The sequence below is a fragment of the Geotrypetes seraphini genome, chromosome 4, assembly GCF_902459505.1.
Source record: "Geotrypetes seraphini chromosome 4, aGeoSer1.1, whole genome shotgun sequence".
Lineage (NCBI taxonomy): Eukaryota > Metazoa > Chordata > Amphibia > Gymnophiona > Dermophiidae > Geotrypetes > Geotrypetes seraphini.
Genome location: NC_047087.1, coordinates 57,101,877 through 57,124,959, shown reverse-complemented (window position 1 = coordinate 57,124,959; position 23,083 = coordinate 57,101,877). Strand labels below are relative to the sequence as shown.

The window sequence follows — 23,083 nt, the reverse complement described above, 5'->3', positions numbered from 1 at the left end:
TTGAAACCCTGCTACTCCCCTCAGGTTTTGTTTATTTGGTTTTTTTGCCTGCCAGAGACTTTGACCATATGAGCTTGATGGTCCTGCTTCTTTGTATTTCTTCAGTTATATTTTTCCTATAAAGATTTTCTACACATTTCAATTTATTTTGTCATTCTAGTTGCTAGTAGCATGCTTATCTAGTCTCTGCTGTAGGCTTTCAACTATATTGATCAATTTTTTTTTTTTAAGTGTTTTCTCATCTATCATCCTGAAGATTTCTTTGTTTGAATCTGCCACATCAGTTTTTCATACCATGTCATAGAGGCAGAGCAGTGGCTTTGAATTTATCCCAAATATAAAAATATATCCATCTTTGACCATTGTGAGTTTGGAATACATGGGAGGTGCCAGAAGGTCAGGCCCATTGCCTATTATGTCAAAAAGAAAAATCAAGTTTCACCTACTAACCTCAAGGTTTTATGGTCTAATGAGCCACTTGGAGTACTGATAATAAGCCTGTGCCTAAGAGTGTCTCAGTTTCTTCAGTACCTTGAGACAGTGGGGTCCAGTGCTGCAACAATTGATGCACAATTTGACCACCAGCCATTAGGTGGAACATATTACTCCCATTATGCATAATTTGCATTTGATGCTTTTGATGTTGAAGATTATATACTTGTATTGATATTTAAGGTACTGAAAGAATCTGTAATGCAATGTGTCCACACATTGCTAAAAAAATATTGTCCAGTTTTCCTTACTTTTTTGACATTTGATTGGAAGATTATTATCTGACTGTTCTGGGAAAGACCTTAAAGCGTTTAGATCTCCTGAGATAACACACAATTGTTAATGCTTGCACATTTTGTTTCTTGACAATTTGTTTTAATTGTATTTATATTTTTACATACATGTATTGTTTTATATTGAAATTGTTATTCTAGTGCAATGTGTCTAGTAGTCCTGAATGCTAGAGTTATCCATCTGAACCCGTATATCTTTAAACTCTGCCTCCTTCCCAGGGTGCTGGCACCTGCCCTCTCAGTTTTTGCTAACTGCAAGTAAGTTGAGAAGGTGTCTTTCTTATCTGATCTGCGTTTTTTTGTTGTTTTCAGGCCTTTTCTTACATTTGAAATTTTAATAATAATAATAATTTATTTCTTATATATCGCTATACCTGTGGTATGCAGATCTCATTCAACTCTTAGCGGATGATCCATGCCGATTGCCCCTAGTGGCGGATCTGCTTTATCAGGGTTAAGTAGTGATAGACAGTGCCTTCTGCTATGGTCTTACAACCACTCTTTGCAGGCTCAAAAGCTCTACTTCGGTAATGTATGCCAGGGTGTGGTGAACATTTGAGTTTTGGTGCTCTCAATGGGCATTGGAACCTTTGTGTGCAGCACTTCTGCTGATTTTGGCCTTTCTTCAGGATGGTTGTTCTAAAGGGTTGTTGCTTATTTGCTTAAAGTGCAAGAGACAGCATTAACCTGTTTCCTGGGTCAACTTCAGAACAGGTCACTGGTAGTGCACCCAGATGTGTGCTTTTTCAAAGGCGTTAGGTTACATCCATTGCTATAGGCGCCGTGTTCTGAATGGAAGGACCTTACCTTGAAAGTGGTGTTTTTAGTTGCATTTTCTTCCGCCAGGCATATCTTGGAGCTGTAGGCCCTATTTTGTAGAGATCCCTTTCTTCTTTTTGGTGGCTGGGGTTACTCTGCGCATAGTTCACTTGTTTTTACCTAAGATCATGACAATTTTTCACATAAACCAGCTGCTTTTTCTGCCTTCCTTTAGGTAGGTAGATTATCTGTAACTCTTCAATCAACTACATCCTTTGGCTATCCACAGAGTTCTGCGGTGTTATCTATGAATTACAAATGAGTTCCACTGTTCAGACTATTTGTTTCTGCTATTTGGAGAACTGTCTAAAGCAGGGTTCAACGTTGGTCCTCGAGGGCCACAAACCAGTCTGGTTTTCAGGATTTCCCCAATGAATTTGCATGAGATCTGTTTTTATGCACTTCTTCCATTGTATGTAAATAGATCTCATGCATATTCATTTGGTAAATCCGGAAAACCTGACCTGATGAGGGCCGAAGTTGGACGCTCCTGGTCTAGTGATTTGGCAGTCTTCTAAGCTTCACTGGCTCATTGGATTTAGGAACCAATTTTGTTCGCATGCATGTTGGCCCATAAATTGGCCCTGCAGGCACTGCGGGCACAATCTACTAGGACTTGCCACTTGGGCGGAATCACAGATGTTTACTCTGGATGAGTTTTGCTGGGTGGCCAGCCAGTTATCACTACACACTTTAGCAAAACATTATAGGGTGGACATGACAGCGTGCAGCGATTCATCCTTCGGGGCATTGGTGCTCATGATGGCAGTGTTGTCATCCTTCCCTAGCTGTGGACTGCTTTGCTACATTGCATCCTTCTGGATTCTTCTGCTGCTGATGACTGGGAAGGTAAAATTAGATCTTGCCTAATAATTTTCTTTCCCTTAGTCACAGCAGATGAATCCAGGGTCCCACCTTGTTTGCTGCTCTGCTACTAGTTATTTGTTTAATGTGGTTGGTTGTTCAGCTAGTTTTGTCTCCGTAACAGGTTGTGTTCCATAATAAGGTGATCCTTCGTACTACGGGTGGTCACTTAGAAGGTGACAAGTTATTTAGATGAGGTAGCCAAATGGTGGTCAGTGCTGGACTATTTGTTCTTCTGTTTTGTTAGAGTAATGCTGGAAAGCCAGGGAGTGTGCCATCTTATAGGCCAGGGGTGCCCAAAATGTCGATCGTGATCGACCAGTAGATCGCGAAGGCAACACGAGTCAATCGCTAAGCCCATCCTGGGCTCCGTGATAGACTCACGTTGTCTTCATGTTCTACCTGCTTCCCAACGCCGTAAAGAGCACGCTGAAGCGCTGGGCCGACCAACCTTCCTCACCTGACGTCAATTCTAACGTCGGAGAGGAAGTTCCAGGCCAGCAAATCACTGCCTGGTTGGCCCGGAACTTCCTCTCTGACGTTAGAAATTGACGTAAGGTGGGGGAAGGCTGGTCCTGGCGCTTCTGCGTCTTCTTTACGGCGTGGAAGTAGGGAGAGCTCAGAATGCAGCCTGTTCCCCGATGGTGGTGGTGGTGGCTTGGGGGAGGGCAGGGAGAAAGAAAGAAAGAGGGGGGCAGGAAGACAGAAAGAAAGAAGGGAAACAGAAAGAAAGGAGGCATGGAGAGAGAAAGAAAGAAAGAAAGGGGGCATGGAGAGAGACAACAGGGAGACAGACAGAAAGTGGGCATAGAATTATTTTATTTTCAATTTAGTGATCAAAATATGTCCGTTTTGAGAATTTATATCTGCTGTCTATATTTTGCACTATGGCCCCTTTTACTAAACTGCAATAACAGTTTTTAGTGCAGGGAGCATATGAGCATCGAGAGCAGCACAGGTCATTCAGCGCAGATCCCTGCGCTAAAAAACGCTATCGCGGTTTAGTAAAAAGGGAGGGGGTATATTTGTCTATTTTTGTACAGTTGTTACTGAGGTGACATTGTATAATCAATCATCTGCCTTGACCTCTTTGAAACCCCCCCCGAATATAAATGATAATTAACATTTTCTCTGCGTTTTTTAAAATTTTATTGTTGGTAGATCATTTTGACTTGGTCATTTTAAAAGTAGCTTGCAGCCCAAAAAGTGTGGGCATGCCTGCTATAGGCAATTCAATGTTCTCTATCTCCACCTGCTGGTAGATGGACATAACCCTTCCATCTGGATTCATCTGCTGTGGCTAAGGAAAAGAAAATGATCAGATAAGACCTAATTTTACCTTAAGGTGCATGAATAAACACACACAAATTTAGTTTTACATGTTAAAAATTTGTTCTTAAAATGTATATGTTAAATGAACAAAAAATACCACCCAAGCATTGGAAAAATTCAATAAATGAGCCAAAAATGAATGCATACATCTCTCTCTCTAACAGATGAGCAGTTTTGCTTTATGCAATGTGTAGTAATTTGTAGCCAACACATTCACATACTGCATTGTGACATTTTAAAGAGTGCCACGATCTCATTAATTTCATTAAAACTGAAATATGACCAAGATACTTAAAGTGATATCTGGGACAATGTATTTCATGCTGAAGATAATTTTTAAACTATCTACATAGGGACAATAATAATAACAGTTTATATACTGCAGGACCGTGAAGTTCTATGCGGTTTACAATGATTAGAAATGTTACAGATTGAATGGAATCAACAGACTTAGTGATTGATAGTTCTAGCAATCGTTTGTTGAGAGCTAAGATTGTATAGGTTGGTTTCCTAAGTATTTCAGGAACAGATATGTTTTTAGGCATTTCCTGAATTCCCTATAGGTAGTAGGCACGAGCAATTGTTCAAGGTCTTTACCCCATAATGCTGCTTGATGTGCGAAAAGATGTTGGTGATGACTTTTAAATTTACAACCTTTAACCGGTGGAGAAACAAAGTTCGGGTGTGAGCTTCGCTTGTGTCTGTTGGTTGTGAAAGAGAAAAGGTCTGTTATGTATTTAGGGGCTAAGCCATAAAGTATCTTGAAGCAAAAACAACCAAACTTGAATTTCACACGTGCCTCCATCGGCAGCCAGTGTAAAAGTGGATAGGAAGGTATCATGTAATCAAATTTCAGTCCACAAGGTAGTCTAACTGCTGCATTTTGAACTAGTTGCAATCGCCGCATATACTTCTGGGGGAGTGCCAAGTAGGCGATGTTACAATAATCGAGTTGACTCAGTATAAGGGATTGTACCAGAATTCGAAGTGATGAGACAGAGAGTGAGAAAGATTTTGTCAAAGTCCCCAAGTACATTTTACCATCAGTTGTAGTCCCAGTTTTCAAAGATAATGTATATGCATGTTTTGCTTTGAAAATTGCTGCAGGTACTGAGTACCTGTGGCAATTTGAACCTGTTTTGTGCAGGCCCTTCTTGAATGGAGAATAATGTATGCATCTTTGAAGATGCAAGCCATCTGTGTTATTTTCCTCCCCTGACCTAAATATGTCCCTGAGAATGCCTCCTCTAAATGCAACTAAAATATGCATTGTAGAACAACATATGTATTTTTAGCTGCATTGAGGGAGAGCAATACTCTGATAGTCAATTTAAATGTGTAAATTGTTGTTTGCTCATATAAACAGCTTTGAAAATTGTCATCTTAAACTTGTAACAGTGTAAGAAATATAATTCCCAAATGCTTAAATTTCATATGCTTTGATCTTATTTCACAGCCTCTTTGTCTTAATTGCCTCGACCCATTTCTAGAGCACCTCAAATATTTATTGAAATAATATTTCAAGTGTTAATTACATTGGTAATGAAAACAACTAAATGCCATATAACAAGAATGAGTGCTTATCCGTATTGTTAATGTGATATGTTAGATTTCATTAAGCAGTAATGGGGTAGCAAATGAGTCACAAATTACAGTTGCATCTGTTACTAGACCACATTAGTGCCAAATAACTGCAAATGCAGCCATAGGGTTATGTCCATTAGCCAGCTACATCTCATCATGGTGAATCCATCCCTTGTGTATGTGATCCTGAGTTTCCACAGTGTGAAAGCATTGCACCTTTTGCTGTGCAACACGATTACAGCTACAAGATTCTACTCTACAATTTAAAATTAACTTGGTTTAGAGTGAAGGCTGCAACTTATGCAATCTCATGTTTCTTGGGAGCACAGAATGACAGCTGACAGGTTCTGTATGGTAGCAAATATTTTGCATGTGTTTTAGTTTCCATCATCTCTGAAATAGTTATTAATTTATATCATCATTAACGGTGTGAAGAATGACAGTTTATTGCAGATAATGAGATCTTTCACTAACATTTTTCTAGATTAATTAGCATTAAGCTATTTCAGACAAAACAAATGGGGATAGTGTGTAGTATTTTATCTATAATTTTAATTTTAATACATTCAAGCAAAACTATAGAAATCATGCCTATGTTTTTAACATTAAAGAGAAAATCTCATGTCGGCCAATCGGTTACTTTTTTTTACTGTAGATAAGTAGTTTCTCATTTTTACCTTTGTTAGTGTGGACGTTCCGGGTTCACTGTTCAGTTGCTTCTCTCCACCAAGGGGACCTCCTATCCATCATATTATACCTTCTCATATAAATGTTCATTTTGGGACTTAGGTTTCTTCTGCTCTCAGGGGTTCTCAGTTCACCATTTGTATTTCAGAGTGCCCTTTAAACTAGAGCACCTCTCTTCCTGTGAGTCAGGACTTTCATTCTCTTGTTCTTTCCATCGCCTTGTTTTTGCTGTTTTGTCTATTCTCTTCCCCCTTCCCCCGAGCACCCTGCTATTTTCTGTCAGCATATCTATCCTATTTAGTGTGGGTAAGATGGGGTAGAATCAGAAGCCTGATTTTCCATTCTTCAGGACATTGCTTTCATGGTCCTTCTCTGCAGTGAGACCTTTTCTTTTCATTCTTCCTTTAATTTCCCTGGGGCCAATCTATACCAATGGGCTACATATTTTAGCCTTGTCTAGCAGTAGCTACTTCCCCTTTGCAATTCATAGTATAAAATCAAGTTATAAGTATTTTTTAAATACAGTAAAATGAGTTATACAACAAATAATTCAATCATCCTCCCCAAATAATTGAACAAATAACCAGGCCTTAATATTTTTCGGTAATCTCATTTTGAAGAACCTTATTTTACAAAACTGTCCCTATGTAACTTTACTGCTCTTAGATATGGGCAGGTGAACAACATCTAAGAGTGGTAACTGCTGCAGCTTTTTCTTAAAGAATTCTAGGGTCTAGAAGGGGAATACCAGACAAGCTTGGCTGCCAAATACTGCAGCTGGCCTTTATAAATAGCTCTGTAAAGCACACAACTCTAAATTACACTCTGGCAACCAATGCAGACTTCATAACAGCAGGCCGACTGACATGGTCCCATCTCAGTTTCCCATCAGTCATCTCACTGCCATTTTTTTTTATTGTTTGTTTTTTTTTTAAATAAGTTGTAACCTTTTGCACATTCTTGAAAGAGGCCTAAGAAAAGAGTTGGAATAGTCTAAATAGCTGATCACAGTAGACTGGAGAAGCATAATCAGATTTTCCTGAATCAAATAGACCTTAAGCTGCTGGATCAACTGGAGCTGATTAAAACAAGTCTTTAAAGTTCCTTCAACTTGCTGTTATCTCTGATAGAATACCAAATCTTTATACCCAGGCTGACTGGTGACGCTTGCAGCTTGAGTAGATACTTATCCAATCTAGGAAATTCATGTTTTGGTAATTGCCCCAGTCCTATTATATAATTTAAAGCTATAATTTCAAAGGCAAGGATACCGATGTGTTATCCTTGGGTTTATGTCCTTTATTAACTGTACTACTTGAAGGATTATACCAGGGGTCCCCAAAGTCCCTCCTTGAGGGCCAAATCCAGTCGGGTTTTCAGGATTTCCCCAATGAATATGCATGAGATCTATGTGCATGCACTGCTTTCAATACATATTCAATGGGGAAATCCTGAAAACCCAACTGGATTTGGCCCTCAAGGAGGGACTTTGGGGACCCTTGGATTATACAGTTGGTTACTATTGTGCAAGGTCTCCCATATAATTAGTAGCTGAAAGATTTTACTCCTACGAGCTTCTTAACCATAAGAACATAAGAATAGCCTTACTGGGTCAAACCAATGGTCCATCAAGCCCAGTAGCCCATTCTCACGGTGGCCAATCCAGGTCACTAGTACCTGGCCAAAACCCAAGGAGTAGCAATATTCCATAATACCAATCTAGGGCAAACAGTGGCTCCCCCCCCCCCCCCGTCTTTGTCAATAACAGACTATGGACTTTTTCTCCAGGAACTTGTCCAAACCTTTCTTAAAATCAGCTATGCTTTCCGCTCTTACCACAACTTCTGACAGTGCATTCCAGAGCTTAACTAATCTCTGAGTGAAAACAAATTTCCTCCTATTGGTTTTAAAAATATTTCCCTGTAACTCCGAGTGTCCCCTAGTCTTTATAATTTTTGACGGAGTGAAAAACTGATCCACTTGTACTCGTTCTACTGCACTCAGGATTTTGTAAACTTCAATCACATCTTCCCCTCAGCCATCTCTTTTCCAAGCTGAAGAGCCCTAACCATTTTAGTCTTTCCTCATACAAGAGGAGTTCTATCCTCTTTATCATCTTGGTCCCTCTTCTTTGAACCTTTTCTAGTGCCACCATATCTTTCTTGAGATAAAGAGACCAGAATTGAATGCAATGCTCCAGATGAGGTTGCACCAGAAGGCAATTTGTTGCTTATATGGAACATTCTTCTTTTTAGGTGGGATAGGCATGTGCCTGGACAGATAAGAACATAAGCATTGCCTCTGCCGGGTCAGACCAGGGGTCCATCGCGCCCGGCAGTCCGCTCCCGCGGCGGCCCTCCAGGTCCATGACCTGAAAATGTTCCCTACCTAATCTAAAAAGTCCATACCCTATTTGCTCAGTGTCCTGTTAGGTAAACCTCTATCTGTACCCCGTTATTCCCTTCGCTTCCAGGAAGTCATCCAGTCCCTTTTTGAACCCCAGAATTGTACTCTGGCTTATCACCTCTCCGGGAAGCGCGTTCCAGGTGTCTACCACCCGTTGAGTGAAGAAGAACTTTCTTGCATTTGTTTTGAATCTGTCTCCTCTCAGTTTTTCTGAGTGACCTCTTGTTTTAGTTGCCCCTGCTAGTTTAAAGAATCTGTCCCTCTCCACCTTCTCTATGCCTTTCATGATTTTATAAGTCTGTATCATGTCCCCTCTCAGTCTCCGCTTTTCCAGGGTAAAGAGCCCCAGCCTGTCTAACCGTTCGGCATATGAGAGGTTCTCCATACCCTTTATCATCCTCGTTGCTCTCCTCTGGACCCTCTCGAGTATTGCCATGTCCTTCTTGAGGTATGGCGACCAGTATTGGACGCAGTATTCCAGATGTGGGCGCACCATTGCTCGATACAGTGGCAGGATAACTTCCTTCGTTCTGGTAGTGATACCCTTTTTGATAATGCCCAGCATTCTGCTCGCTTTTTTTGAGGCCGCTGCACATTGCGCCACCGGCTTCATTGTGTTATCCACCAATACCCCCAGATCTTTTTCTTGGCTGCCTTCCCCGAGTACCCTCCCTCCCATCGTATAGCTGTACCTGGAGTTCCCCTTCCCTATGTGCAAGACCTTGCATTTCTCCACATTGAAGCTCATCTGCCATTTTTTTGCCCACTCACTCAGTTTGTTCAGGTCACTCTGCAGGTCTTTGCATTCCTCAACAGTTCTGACCATTCTGGAGAGTTTTGTGTCATCCGCGAACTTGATAACTTCGCACTTTGTCCCCATTTCTAGATCATTAATAAATATATTGAACAACAGTGGTCCCAGCACTGACCCCTGCGGAACACCACTTGTGACCCCTATCCAGTCAGAGTAGTGCCCCTTTACTTCTACCCTCTGCTTCCTGTCCGCCAGCCAATTTTTGATCCATCTGTGTACGTCCCCTTCCACCCCGTGACTCCACAGTTTCTTCAGTAGGCGTTCATGGGGCACCTTGTCGAAGGCTTTTTGGAAATCTAGATATACGATGTCTACGGGGTAACCTTGGTCCAATTGTTTACTTATCCCCTCAAAGAAATGCAGTAGATTTGTCTGGCATGATCGGCCTTTACAGATGATGAAAGAATTTTGAAAGATGCATTCTCTTTATTTACTTCACATGGAATTGTTTACCTGCAGAGGTTCTTCAGACTTGAAGATGTATTTTCATTTCTCTGTCCATGTGATTTGTTTTGGGTTATTTTCATCACAAGTTGGTGAAGAGGTAGTAAGTTAAAAATGAAATTCTAATATCTATGGTGCCCAGAAAAAAAAGAGATTGACTTTTCACTGCTGGCACCTGATATTCTTAAATAGATTGAACCTTTGAGAATATGGATCTCTTTCCTGTATTCCTTAGCATTTGTCCAAGGTATTAAAGGTAGCAAAATCTTTCCTTTTCCTTTCTTCTGTTCTTTCCCCGGGGGGTATATTCTATATTGGCAACCTGGAACTGATTTTGTCTGTGACATATTCTATACTCCTGTCATAGTTGGGGACTCACTTCTGCTATCCCGGTCTTAGCAGTCTTTCAACGACTCGAGGACAAGCTGCCATACCCCTCCCCATGCCAGGTCCAGAGAAAAGCTCTCTTCGAGACCACCTTTGAATTCCAAAGACCCAAAGTCTGGGAAAAACTCACAAGCAGCTTACAATGACTTATCACATACTTCCAATTTAGGAAGGCACTGAAAACGCATCTATTCACCTCATGGCACTGACCTGTTATTCATGTGTATGAAGTCTGTACCTCTGTATCATTTCTAATATTATATAAGTCGCAATGATTCCTAGTCTACATTTGCGAGATTAAAGAATCAGTATGGTATGGTATAGTTAAATATAATGGGATAGTATTTAAAAGGGCTGAACTGAGCAAGAAAGACTCCTGCCTGGTTAAATGCTGCTGAGCTGGCTGCTCTTCTGATATTATTTGGCCAATGATACAGACATCCTTGGGAAGGAGTTTGGGCAGAGCCACTACTTAGCAAGTTAGTGACAATATTCAGTCCACTAACTGTCTAAGTTTGTAGATAAAGTTAGGGCAGCAAAAAGGGTATGGCTAGGCCATTTGGCCTCTATCTGCCATCATAATTCTATGTTTCTAACTTTATCCACAAACTTAACCAGGCACCAGTCTAAATATCAGCTGTTGCCTGATCTAACTTCTGGGTTGCTGCATTTTCAAAGCTGGAGGTCAGACATATCCTCAAATTAAATATCCTGGGTTAATTTACCCTTTGGCTGTGAGCAGCTTACAAGCCATGGGCTGAATATCAGGCCAAACATTACACAGGTCAACATATCATTTTCAGAGTTAATGTTGGATGGGTTTTGTAGTATTTTTCATGCTAATTTCAAATCTGTATTTAGTTTCTCACTAGCACGTCAAATTTTCGTGATGAGGCTCATTATATGTTGTTATAAACGTTAATTGGGCGATATATCATGCATTTATAGGATAAACATATAAGGAGGGTTAACGACAGTTGTCTTTGTTTATTTATGCTACAGACATTATTTTCAGTGATTAATATCAGTCTTTATCATGCCAAGACATTGTACTAATCATCCATATAGTTTCTGTTACGTCTTTGATTCATTCACAACAAAAGCACATCACCCAATTACCGTAGATCTGAAGAAGTTATACAGATTGTACTTTGGCTGTCCACTGAGTGACTAGTATAAGTCTTGGGTTCCACATATCATCTGTACCAGTTGTTCCAACGGACTTCGTGACTGGCTTAATCGACAAAAGGCAGTGATGTCATTTGCAATCCCAATGATATGGAGGGAACTGCAAGGCCATATTAAAGATTGTTACTTTTTCCTTGTGAACACAAATGGATTTTCAGCTAAAACTAAGCAGAAAAGTATATATCCTACTCTGGGATTCTGCTATTAGGCCTGTTCCTCATGTCTGTCCCTGTACCTCCACAAGATGGACTTGCTTCTGTGGAACATGATGAGGAATGTGATGATGATGATACAGCAGCTGGTCACAATCCAGAATTATCTGATCCTGATTATGTAAATAATCAAGACCTTTTACACAAGCTGAACTCAATGATCTTATTCGTGATCTAAATCTTTCAAAAGAAAAAACAGAACTTCTTGCTTCAAGGCTTAAGCAAAAGCTCTTGCTTGCAAAAGATGCTAATATAACTCATTACAGAAAAAGGAATCATAACAACATTCTTCACTGTAAATGGTTCATTGTGCTTTTGTCATGAAATCAACGGGCTCTTCAACAGTTTGTCACAAGTGCATTGTCCAGATGAATGGCGTCTCTTCATTGATTCTTCACTGAGAAGTTTGAAGGCAGTGTTACTGCACAATGGAAATTCCAAACCAAGTATACCAATTGCCCATTCTGCTCATCTAAAGGAGTCTTATGAGAATATGAAGAATTTACTAGAAGCAATCAGTTATAAAACACACCAGTGGAACATCTGGTGATCTGAAGATCATTGGCATGCTAATGGGAATGCAAGGAGGATTTACTAAATACTGCTGTTTTCTGTGCTTGTGGGATAGCAGATCTGCATTATGTTAAGCGTGTCTGGCAGCTGAGGGATACCTATAGCCCAAGAACAAGCATTGTGAAATTTATGCCATTGGTGGATTCTCATAAAATATTTCTTCCACCACTTCATATCAAGCTGGGGTTGATGAAGAACCTGATAAAGGCCATGGGTAGAGCAAATTCGTCAGGTTTTCAATATCTTGTTAAGAAATTTCCAAAAATCAGTGCTGCAAAACTGAAGGAAGGGATATTTATAGGCCCATAGATCAAGTCCATTATTCAGGATGAAGATTTTAAGCAATCACTCTTAGCAGCTGAGCTTGAAGCTTGAGAGGCATTCAAGTGGTTAGTGGAAAACTTTCTAGGCAACCATAAGTCTCTTTCATACAAGGAAGGAGTTCAGAATCTCCTTGACTCATAATAATAACTTTATTCTTGTATACCGCATTACCATGGAAGTTCTATGCGGTTAACAGAAGAAGAGACTGTACATTTACAGCGATGTTACAATTTCGTTAAGGTTAGATTTACAATTTTGGACGATACAAATTTGGTCAGGTTACCTTTACATTTTTTGACAATAAATATACTGTGAAGTTATTTTAGCAGCTAGGTTATATGTTCAGAACGGTTACAATTGCTATAGTTAGATACAGCAGCGTTACAGATTGCAGTGTTGCATGAGGTGGTAAGGGTTTAGGGGGAGAGGTCAGGAGGGGAGGGGGAGGAGGGAGGGTTGATCAGAGAAATTTGTCAAAGAGGTAGGTTTTGGTTAACTTCCGGAATGTTTGGTAGTGGGGGGAATTGGAGATGAGGGTAGAGAGGCATTTGTTCCATTTGCCCGCTTGGAATGCTAGAGATCGGTTGAGGAATTTTTTGTAGAGGCAGCCCTTCATGGAGGGGAAGGAGAACAGGTAGGTGTTTCGTGTGCGAGAGGGGCTTGCAATTTCAAGGTGTTCGGATAGGTAGATTGGTGAGGAGCCTGCTAAGGTTTTGAAGCAGAGGCAGGCAAATTTAAAGGTGATTCTTGCCTCCACCGGCAGCCAGTGGAGTTTAGCATAATAGGGGCTGACGTGGTCATATTTTTTGAGGCCGAAGATGAGGCGGACGACGGCATTTTGTACTATTCTTAGGCGTTTGACGGCGTTTTTGTAGGCTCCTAGATATATGATATTACAGTAGTCCAATGTGCTTAAGATTAATGATTGGACCAGTAAGCGGAAGGAGAGGTGGTCGAAGTGGTGTTTAATAGTGCGGAGTTTCCAGAGGGTACAGAAGCATTTTTTGACCTGGGCATTGGTATGGTCTTCTAATGTTAAGAATCTATCTAGGATGACTCCGAGTATTTTTATGGAGGGGTTGATAGGATAATCTAGGCCGTTTAGTTTTATGGAGGTGTTTGTTATTTTGTGGGAAGGGCTTGCTAGGAAGATTTTGGTTTTTTCGGTGTTCAATTTTAATTTAAATTGTGAGGTCTATTGTTCTAATTTGGTGAGGATGGAGGATGTGAGTTGTTCCGTCTGTAGGGTGAGTGAAGTTAAGGGGATGATGATGGTGATGTCATCAGCGTAGATGAATGATTTAAGGTTTAAATCAGCTAGTGTACGTGCTAGAGGTGCCAAGTAGATGTTAAAGAGGGAGGGGGAGAGTGGGGAGCCTTGTGGGACTCCACAGGAATTACGCCATTGATGGGAGAAGATTCCATTGCTTGATAGGTACGGCTAGTTAGGAAGCTAGAGAACCAGTGGAGTACTTGGCCGGAAATGCCGATGGAGTCAAGGCAACGGAGCATAATATCATGGTCGACCAGATCGAAAGCGCTGCTTAGGTCGAATTGGAGTACTAGGGCGCTTTTGCCCAGGGAGAATAGTTGGAGGAGGTAGTTGGTTAGAGCAGCTAGAACTGTTTTCGTGCTGTGGTTTGTGCGGAAGCCGGATTGGGAGTCAGGAAGGATGTTGAACTTTTCTAGGTAGTTCATGAGGTCATGGTTAATGAGGCCTTCCATAAGTTTTTGGAAGAGTGGTATGTTGGCGATGTGTCTATAGTTGGTGATGGAGGAGATGGGTTCTTTGTTGTTTTTGAGGCGGGGGGATACGAGAATGTGGCTGAGTTCAGTCGGGAAGAGGCCGGTGGACAGGCATAATGAGACCCAATTGAAGAGTTCGGCTTTGTATTGAGGGGGGGGCAGATTTAATAATGGAGGGTGGGCAGTTGTCTAATAGGCAGTTGGAGTTGGCATATTTTGAGAAGAGTTTGAGAAAAAGGTTCCAGTCTGGGCTTTCGAATGAGCTCCAGATCATGTCGGCCCTTGAGCCTGTTGTGTCTATTGCTGGAAGGGTAGGAATTGTCTCAGTGTTGGGAGTTGTAAGTGATAATTTTAGGGTTTTGATTTTATTGGCAAAGTGGTCAGCTAGGATCGTTGCGGGGGGCGGAAGTTCTGAGCTGGAGCGTTTATGTGAATCGGTGTCTAGGAGGGAGTTGACTAGTCGGAAAGTGCTTTGCTGTTTAGAGTAGGGGTGTTGATGAGTTGAGAGTAGTATTTACTGCGTTTTTCAGCTATGGATTTTTTGTATTCGCTGACTTTTTTCCGCCAGTTAAGTCTGTCATTGTCGGTCCCTGATTTGCGCCATTTTCGTTCAAGTTTCCTTACTTCGCGTTTTATGGCTACGAGATCCGTGTCAAATCATTTGTTTGTGGGCCGAGAGGATTTTTTGCGGAGTCTTGGGGGGGCGATGGTGTTAAGGACTTTGTCGCTGAAGTGTTTCCAGTCAAGGTGGAAGTTGGGGTTGGGGTCGGATTTGGAAATGAGGGTGTAGTGGGACCAGAAATCTACAGGATTAATTTTTTCTCTTGTCCAGGTCATTGTCTTTGTTTGGTTAGGTGTGTGTTTCCTGTCTGGTTGTTTTTTGAGCCAGGATAGTTCAAAGTGGCATAGGAGGTGGTTAGACCAGTTTAGTTTGGTGAGACTTATGTGTGGAGTAGTAGAGGGGTTGGGAAGGAAGGTGACCATGTCAAGCTGGTGACCTTTATTGTGTGTTGTGGCGGAAGGGGGTTTGGCGAAGCCTAGTGATGTGAGGAAGGAGTATAAGTCTGCAACGCTGGGGTTTTCTTCTTGTTCAAGATGGAGGTTGATGTCTCCTGCTAGGAGGTTGTGGGTGCCAGCTGCCGAGTTTGTGATAAGAAATTCGAAGTAGTCTTCTTTTGCTAGGTTCCATTTATTAGGGGGGATGTAGAATAGCGTGATGTTGAGATTATCGATGAGGTCGGTTTTAAAGATTTTGCAGGTGAGGATTTCTAGATCATAATTTGGAATCTAGGATTTGGAAGTGGAAGTGGTCGCGTAATATGATGGCCAGGCCACCTCCCCTTTTGGAGTTTCTTGAGAGGGGGATTATTTTGTAGTGTGGTGGGAGAATGTCTGCTATGATGGCATCCTGGTCGGAGATGAGCCATGTTTCTGTTAGAAGTACAAAGTCCAGATGGGTTTCTTCATGCCAATCTTTGAAGAGTTGGGCTTTGTTTCTAACTGAGCGAATGTTCAGGTAGGCACCTGGGAGAATGGATTGTTCTAGGGGGGGCAAGAGTTGCGAGCGTTGTAAATTTTTTAGGGATCGTTTTTTGTTTTGTGTTGGTCTGGTTGTGTGGCGGGTAGTGTGGATGACGGGGATGGGGAAAGGACCTGTTTCTGTGACGTCCTGAATGAGTCGGTGAGGTCGGAGGGGTTTGTCGTGTCCCGGGATTCTAGTCCATGCGATGTAGGTAGGTATAGGTTCGAAGGCTGAAGCTTTGGGGATCCAGCTTCTTGTGGTAAGGAGGTAGAGAAGGAGAAGGGCGGTGAGCTTGTGGGTAGGGCTAGACATGTTTGTTGATAGGTGAGGTAGCTAGGGGTGATAAACTGGGAGAGGGGGGGCAGACTGGAGATGTGGAGTAGGAGGAGAGACAGATGCTTGAGTAGTGGTTGGGTTAGTATGAAATAATTCGGATGGGTAAGGTGTTTGTGAGCGGTAGGGAGAGAGGGAATGTGGGTAGATTAACAAGTTAGGATTATGAGCTAGATAGGGATACAAGCAGTGGGTTGTAAGAGACAATGAACAGTATCAGCAGTTGAACAATATGGATGTTAAGTTTAAATGGAGTTAAAAACTTGGCTGTCGCATGTCATTAAAGATACACTTTTTGCACTCACATCTTGACTTTTTTACGGAAAATCTTGGTATGGTGAGTGATGAGCAAGGAGAATGTTTTCACCAGGACATTAAGTTAATGGAGCGTTGCTACCAAGGTTTCTGGAATGAGAGTATGATGGCTAACTACTGCTGGATATTGTGCTGTGACAAATCACAAAAAGAAATCGTACTCTAAGCATTTTTGAAAAAATATTGGTTGCTAAGTGACACAGTCCAGTATAATTATGCTATGTTGTGTGCTTATTTGACTTTGAACCGAAGATACTGCAACATTTCTTTAAGCTGATGCTGCAATTCTTAAAACCCTATATGCTAAAATGCTATAAACTAACATTTTGAAGAAGATTTTTGAAGCAGAAGCTCATTTCTAAATTAATTCCCCTGATGCAGCAGTTTTTGCGAAACAGGGCCTGTCAGGAGTTATGAGATGGGAGTCATAAGATTTGCAAGAAGCTGAATTGAGTCCCTGCACTGGGATATTGCTTTTTATCAAGCAGTGGTGATCTTTTCCATATCTGAGGACAATTTTGAGATAAGTGCACATTCCTTCTTTTTGGTTAAGTTTTTTTGATCATAACAATTTGATAATATATTTATATATGCACTGCACTTTAACGGAGTTTTTCTATGACCAAGGATGTGCTTCCTATGACAATTTAGTATTTGTCATAGTAGTTTCCCGAGTTGATTCTCAGGGAACACTGAGGTCTTTTCTCCGTATTTGGAATCTGCTCTAAGTAGTCTCAGATAATTGGATAGTTATAGTGAATACTTTTTGGTGGTACACTGCATTTGTTTGGTATTCCGCTTGTGTTATTTTTTGTTTTTTGTCATTATAAACTAACATTAGTCATAACTTTAAAAGTTTACGTGACTGAAAAAACTAATAACAAACCTGAAACCAGCATGAAGAACTGATTTAGAAAAATGTGCTGTATCAGATGTATCTGAAATTTATTTATTTATTTATTTTTTTGTTGCCTTGTGTTATTAATTGGTGTTAGCTTAGGGAAAATAAGTAGAATGCGTGCCATTCTAGATAACCTTGGTTTATTCATCGTTTAGAAAAGTGCCAAATTTGTCCCCTTTTGTGGTTCCTGAATCACTCACTAACTTTGAATAGTAGAAAATTCTGATAGCCCCCAAGGATCTACCTCCATACAAACTCTGGAGCTAGATCTGCTATTCCATAATTACCTGGGGAATGGAAAATACTTTCTCTAATCTTATAAGCCTGCTATATCAGTAGAATGGAGGATAGAAAAGTATGTTTTCCCATTTTCAGTATTACTATAACTTTGATGAGAAAATACTAAATTAAATTAGGTTGTACTTTCATTATGTTTGGACTTTCTGCTTTATTCTCCCTCATAGCTCTTAGGAATAAGTGTGTCTTTTTGTATTAGAGAAAAGTGGTATTTTGTTTTTATATTTGAGATTAGTCTAAATGGTCTAATTTTAAGCAAAGATGTTATGCTGTTAGACCCAAAATATCTTGAAGAATTTTAATTTTCAAATAGAAAATAGCAGAGTGAATCAGTTGCAGATTTGATTAGATAAAGAAAATCTTTGCTACCGACTGCAAATTTTTTAATATATTCCTTCAGGCAGCTTGCTATTTTTACTTTACAAATCTATTGTTCATGCAGTTAATGTGTTTTTCACTCCATAAGACGCACCTGACCATGGTCAGGTGCGTCTTATGGAGTGAAAAACACATTAACACATGACTATAAAATACACCAGTCTCAACAAGAGACCATGGTCAGGTGCGTCTTATGGAGTGAAAAACACATTAACTGCATGAACAATAGATTTGTAAAGTAAAAATAGCAAGCTGCCTGAAGGAATATATTAAAAAATTTGCATCTGTAGAGGAGGAAAAAACCAAGAAAAAAAAATTTGGAACCAAATTGCGTGCCCTGTACCCTATCTCCCTCCTCTGGTGGTCTAGTGGTAGGCTTGGACAGGGTGGTGAGCACATCTAATGGTAGGCTTGTGTAGTGGTAGCCAGCCAGTCCCAAGCCAGCCAGCCCAACCCCAGGCCTGCCAGCTAGCCCCAACACAAAGGCAGGCACCCCCTGGTACTTTTTTCCCATTCCGGCGGGACGAGAACTGACAGGCCACCATTTGGAGTGCAGCGCGGAACCAAGCAGGCACGCAAAAAGCATACGCCTGCCTTGTGCACTGATGTGCCGCTGTCAGAAGAGAGCAGGGGAACCGAGACAGGAGTGCTGGATGGGGGAAAAAGGTACGGGTTTTTTGGGGGGTTTTTACATTCACTCCTTAAGAATCACCCTTATTTCCACACTCTTTTTGGGGTGAAAAAAGTGCATCTTATGGAGTGAAAAATACGGTATCTTCTCACCTTAGAAAATAATGGAAGGTCATTTTACCTACCACTGTTGTGATGTAATTTAGCTAAAAGCAAACTTGGATTGCCAAATTTAGAACCCACAAAAAATTTGTGGTTTAAGTTAGTTAGTTTTATAGCCCGTTCTCCCCATTAGACTAAAGACAACAGTTTGTTTAAAAATAATATACACCAAAAAGATCATTACATTCGGAGAATTTAGCTTTACTTAAGAAGACTGTGAATCCAAGGCTTGTTGAGACTGGTAAAATGACTTTTTCTTGTGCAGGAGTTAAGATATGGAACTCCTTGGTGGGTCAGATACGAAATTGTCATGAAAGGGGCATGTTTAGAAAATTACTTAAGACGCAATTATTTGTAGATGCCTTTCTCTAGCCAATAATTTTCCTCTCTGGCAGAGTTGATGAACTATTCATGATATTTATTATGCAAAGCTATGGTATTATTTTATAGTCATGATTTCTGAGGATTGTTTATATGTTTATTCTATCATGTTTTTGTTTTAAAATTATGTATGTAAATTATGTAAACCGTTTAGTTTTAAACGATATAGAAATTTTTAAAATAAAAAATAGACAATGAACATTAAACGGCAGCTGTGTGGGATTATGATCCATCATAACTTGAGAATTAGAGTCTTAAGTCAGGTATGCAGTGGTCTTCACTGCTTTCCAGAAGGGTAACAGGTTGCCTATAGCTCAGATGGCAGGGGGAGCTGGTTCCACAATTTGGAAACTATGGGGAAAATGATCATTTCTGGGCAGTTTCTAGGTGGAGACAGCGCACGGGCAGAATACACAGCTGGAGTTCTAGGGATCTGAGTGGCCTAGGTGAGTGGTAGATGGAGCTTTCTTGCCATGTAGTGGGGGTTCATGCCGTGGAGTCCTTTGAAGGCTACTATCAGCTGTTTAAAATTAAGATGGGTGTCCTAACTGAGATTGAGGAGGGGTAGAGAGTACCATTGGAAGGGAGGATTTGCGGAGGGAAGGTAGAGGGTATTAAATAGATTGAAACATTTCAAACTATTGAGGTTTGATGGGGGATGAAGGAGAGTACCTTTGAATGGGGAAGGGGGGGTTTGGGGAGGGAAGGTAGAGGGTATTAAATGATTTAAAAAATGTAATCATATATAGATTGAGTGCGGTTTGATGGGGGATGAAGTTATTTTCTAGGTTTATATGGGATGTATTTTACTCGATGCCTCATTATTATACTACGCAAGAAGAAACTCCAAAGGACTGCCAAAAACCTCAAAATAGAAACCCACAACAAGGCAGTAAAGTCAAGGGTTCAAAGAGTGGCCGCTGAAGACACGTGCCTAAAGCACGACACAAATGAGTGTATAAATCACTAATAATAAAGATGTAGGTGCCCTCAGTGTGGAGGAACAGTGATAAGAGACAATGCTCTAACGCTAAAGCTTACAGGAGGAGGTCATCAACCACCACCCGCACACCATCATCGGGCGCCTAAGGTGTGCAATCAAAACCGTGAAAAAACACAAATAAAGGAATGCAAAACTAATAAGTCAATCAGCGACAACTCTGTGAAACACCCCCCCCCCCCCCACACACACACACAGCCAACTCCCCAGGGCAAAAAATAAAAAAACAGCAACTTAGCTGATGAAATAAAGAGTTCATCCGAAGGTGGTGGTAGAACAGATGAAGAAGCCACCGGATACCACACCGTAGGGCAGATGGAAAGCCACCGGTGGCTTAGAAGACAAACAAATCATTGAATCCCTCGGATTTGCCTGGAATGAAAGTAAATTGAAATATTTAGGAATTCTTATAGGCCCATCACTGAGAGATACCGAAAGATTAAATTCTGAATACATATTAAATATGCTAAAAGACTTAACACACAGATGGTCACCATTTAGAATCACATGGTGGGGCCGTCTTGCTACAATAAAAATGATGATCCAGCCTTAAATTTGCTACGTGTTAAGCATGCTGCCTTACCTGGTACATAAGAAAATATACAACAGTATAGAACAGGGGTCTCAAAGTCCCTCCTCGAGGGCCGCAATCCAATCGGATTTTCAGGATTTCCCCAGTGAATATGTACGAGATCTATTTGCATGCACTGCTTTCATTGTATGCTAATAGATCTCATGTATATTCATTGATGAAATCCTGAAAACCCGACTGGATTGCGGCCCTCGAGGAGGGACTTTGAGATCCCTGGTATAGAACAACTCCTGAGCAAATTTTTATGGAATAACAAGAAACCACGAATTGCAATACACAAGCTTAAAACCAGAAAGTCAAATGGAGGTGTCAATTTTCCCGATTTCTTTAGATACCATCAAGCATTTATAATGCGGCAGGGCTCCATATGGATTAGCATTAAAACCTTAATTAATTCCCCGTCATGGCTAGTGCTGGAAAAGAGTTTACTTGGTGCCAACACGCTTGTACTTTCTCTGTCAATCCCTCCCACTCCAAAAATACAAAAGCGAATGAATAACATTTGTCACTCAACTATGTCAGTATTACAACAATTCGACAGTGCCATGCAAATCAAATGGAATGACACCTCAATGATCTCCTTGTGGAATAATGATACCTTTAAAATCCAAGGCTCTACTTTGAATTGGCAGATATGGCAAAATTGTGAGATCCATACCTTACAAGATCTTCTTGAGAATAATTGCTGGATGACTTTCAAAAAAAATATGTAATAAATTTAATTTACCAATTAATCAACTTGACAGATGGCTCGAGTTAAAGCAATATGTTAATACAGCACTTTCAGACATGCAAAAATTAAAACCCATACCTGATCTCCTTCATCAATGTACTATCACTGCTCCTCTCAAAGGAGTAGCTTCCAAATGGTATGATTTGTTGCGTCAAGGGTAGCCTGTGTGCATGCCACAATTGATGAGTGCTTGGAATACTGACTTAGATATTACTGCAGGTGATGAGCTATGGCAAGATGTGTGGTCCAGAGCTTTTAAGTCAATTAGATCAGCTTCAATTCTTCAGTCAGTATACTTCTTCCTACATTAAGCTCATTGGACCCCATATAAGCTTAGCAAATTCTCACACAAAGTTTCTAATTTATGTTGGTCCTGTGGGGTATCAGTGGGAATGCTACCCAACATGATATTTCAATGCACTCATCTTACAGTTTTCTGGTATAAGGTTTGGCATACCATCACATCCATATTGAAGATCCATGAACCACTATATCTTAAAATTATTGTCATTGGCCAACAGGGCCTTGCGCAACCTCTTTCAGAACCAAATGCTCGCCGCCTCAATATATTATTATTTTTAGCTATTAAGAACATACTGCATTCTGGGAAGAATTTATCCAAAGTAGAATTCATGGTCTGGTGGAACACTGTATGCTTCACTACCAAGTTTGAAGGGTCAATCGCAGGAAAACATCAATCCATTGGCACATTTCTTAAAATCTGGAGTAGAGAGTTGCGCGGGGACAGAAATCCCACCCGTCCCCGTGAGGAATCCCTCCGTCCCTGTGAGGAATCCCTCCATATCCACCCGTCCCCACGAGGAATCCCCTCCGTCCCCACCCGTCCCCGCGAGGAATCCCCTCCGTCCCCACCCGTCCCTGCGAGGAATCCCCTCCGTCACCATCCTTCCCTATAAACTTCAGAAATAGTTATTTTATTTAATTATGCTACTGAATTAAAGGCTCTGGTAGAGACCCATTTACAAATAAGCAAAGAGACTTTATTAATTTGGAAATATTAATTGGGAAGAATACATACTTTGTAAATGGGTTTCTACCAGAACCTCTAATGTAAATATAAATACTCAGCTGATGAGAACCCACAAACTGTCAGCTGAGGACTTCCTTTGCAGTTGGCTGGGGGTCCCTTTTGCCAAGCTTGGCAGGCAGCAGTAGCGTCCCTGAGTCACAGATGCTGGCACCTCAGTGGCTCATGGATGCTGCCAGCGACTGCTGCGCTTGGTGGAGGGGAGTTCTGGCCATCTCTAGAGGAGGTCCTCTGCTGGCGGTGCTTGGGGATCCCCACCAGTCACAGCAAGGGTCAACAAGTACTTCAACACTGTAGAAATAAAACCAGAAATGCATTTCCTTTTCTTTTGAACACAAAACAAAGACATCTGCCATATACATTTCCCAAAGCTAACATATTTTAGTCAATAAATTCCGTTTTTTACCTTCGTTGTCTGGAGACTTATTTTTCCATAAAGTTGGTCCCAGTTTCTTTTTTCCGCTTTCCCATCTTCTGTAAATCCTTCTGTTGCTGTCCATTGGTTCCCCCTACCATGGTCCAGCATTTATCTCTTTCTCATCTTTCGTGCCTGCCCACCAGCCCCATGCCCAACATTTCTCCTTCTATCACCCCTCTCCAACACTATGCCACATCTCTCCCTCCAT

The 23,083-nt window shown here is 41.0% G+C and overlaps 1 protein-coding gene across 6 annotated transcripts in view; it reads left to right on the top strand.

Moving 5' to 3' along the window:
• Window positions 1–23,083, top strand: part of TOX3 (TOX high mobility group box family member 3) — a 317,190-nt gene that overhangs the window by 217,852 nt on the left and 76,255 nt on the right. The gene's annotated exons all lie outside the window — the stretch shown is intronic.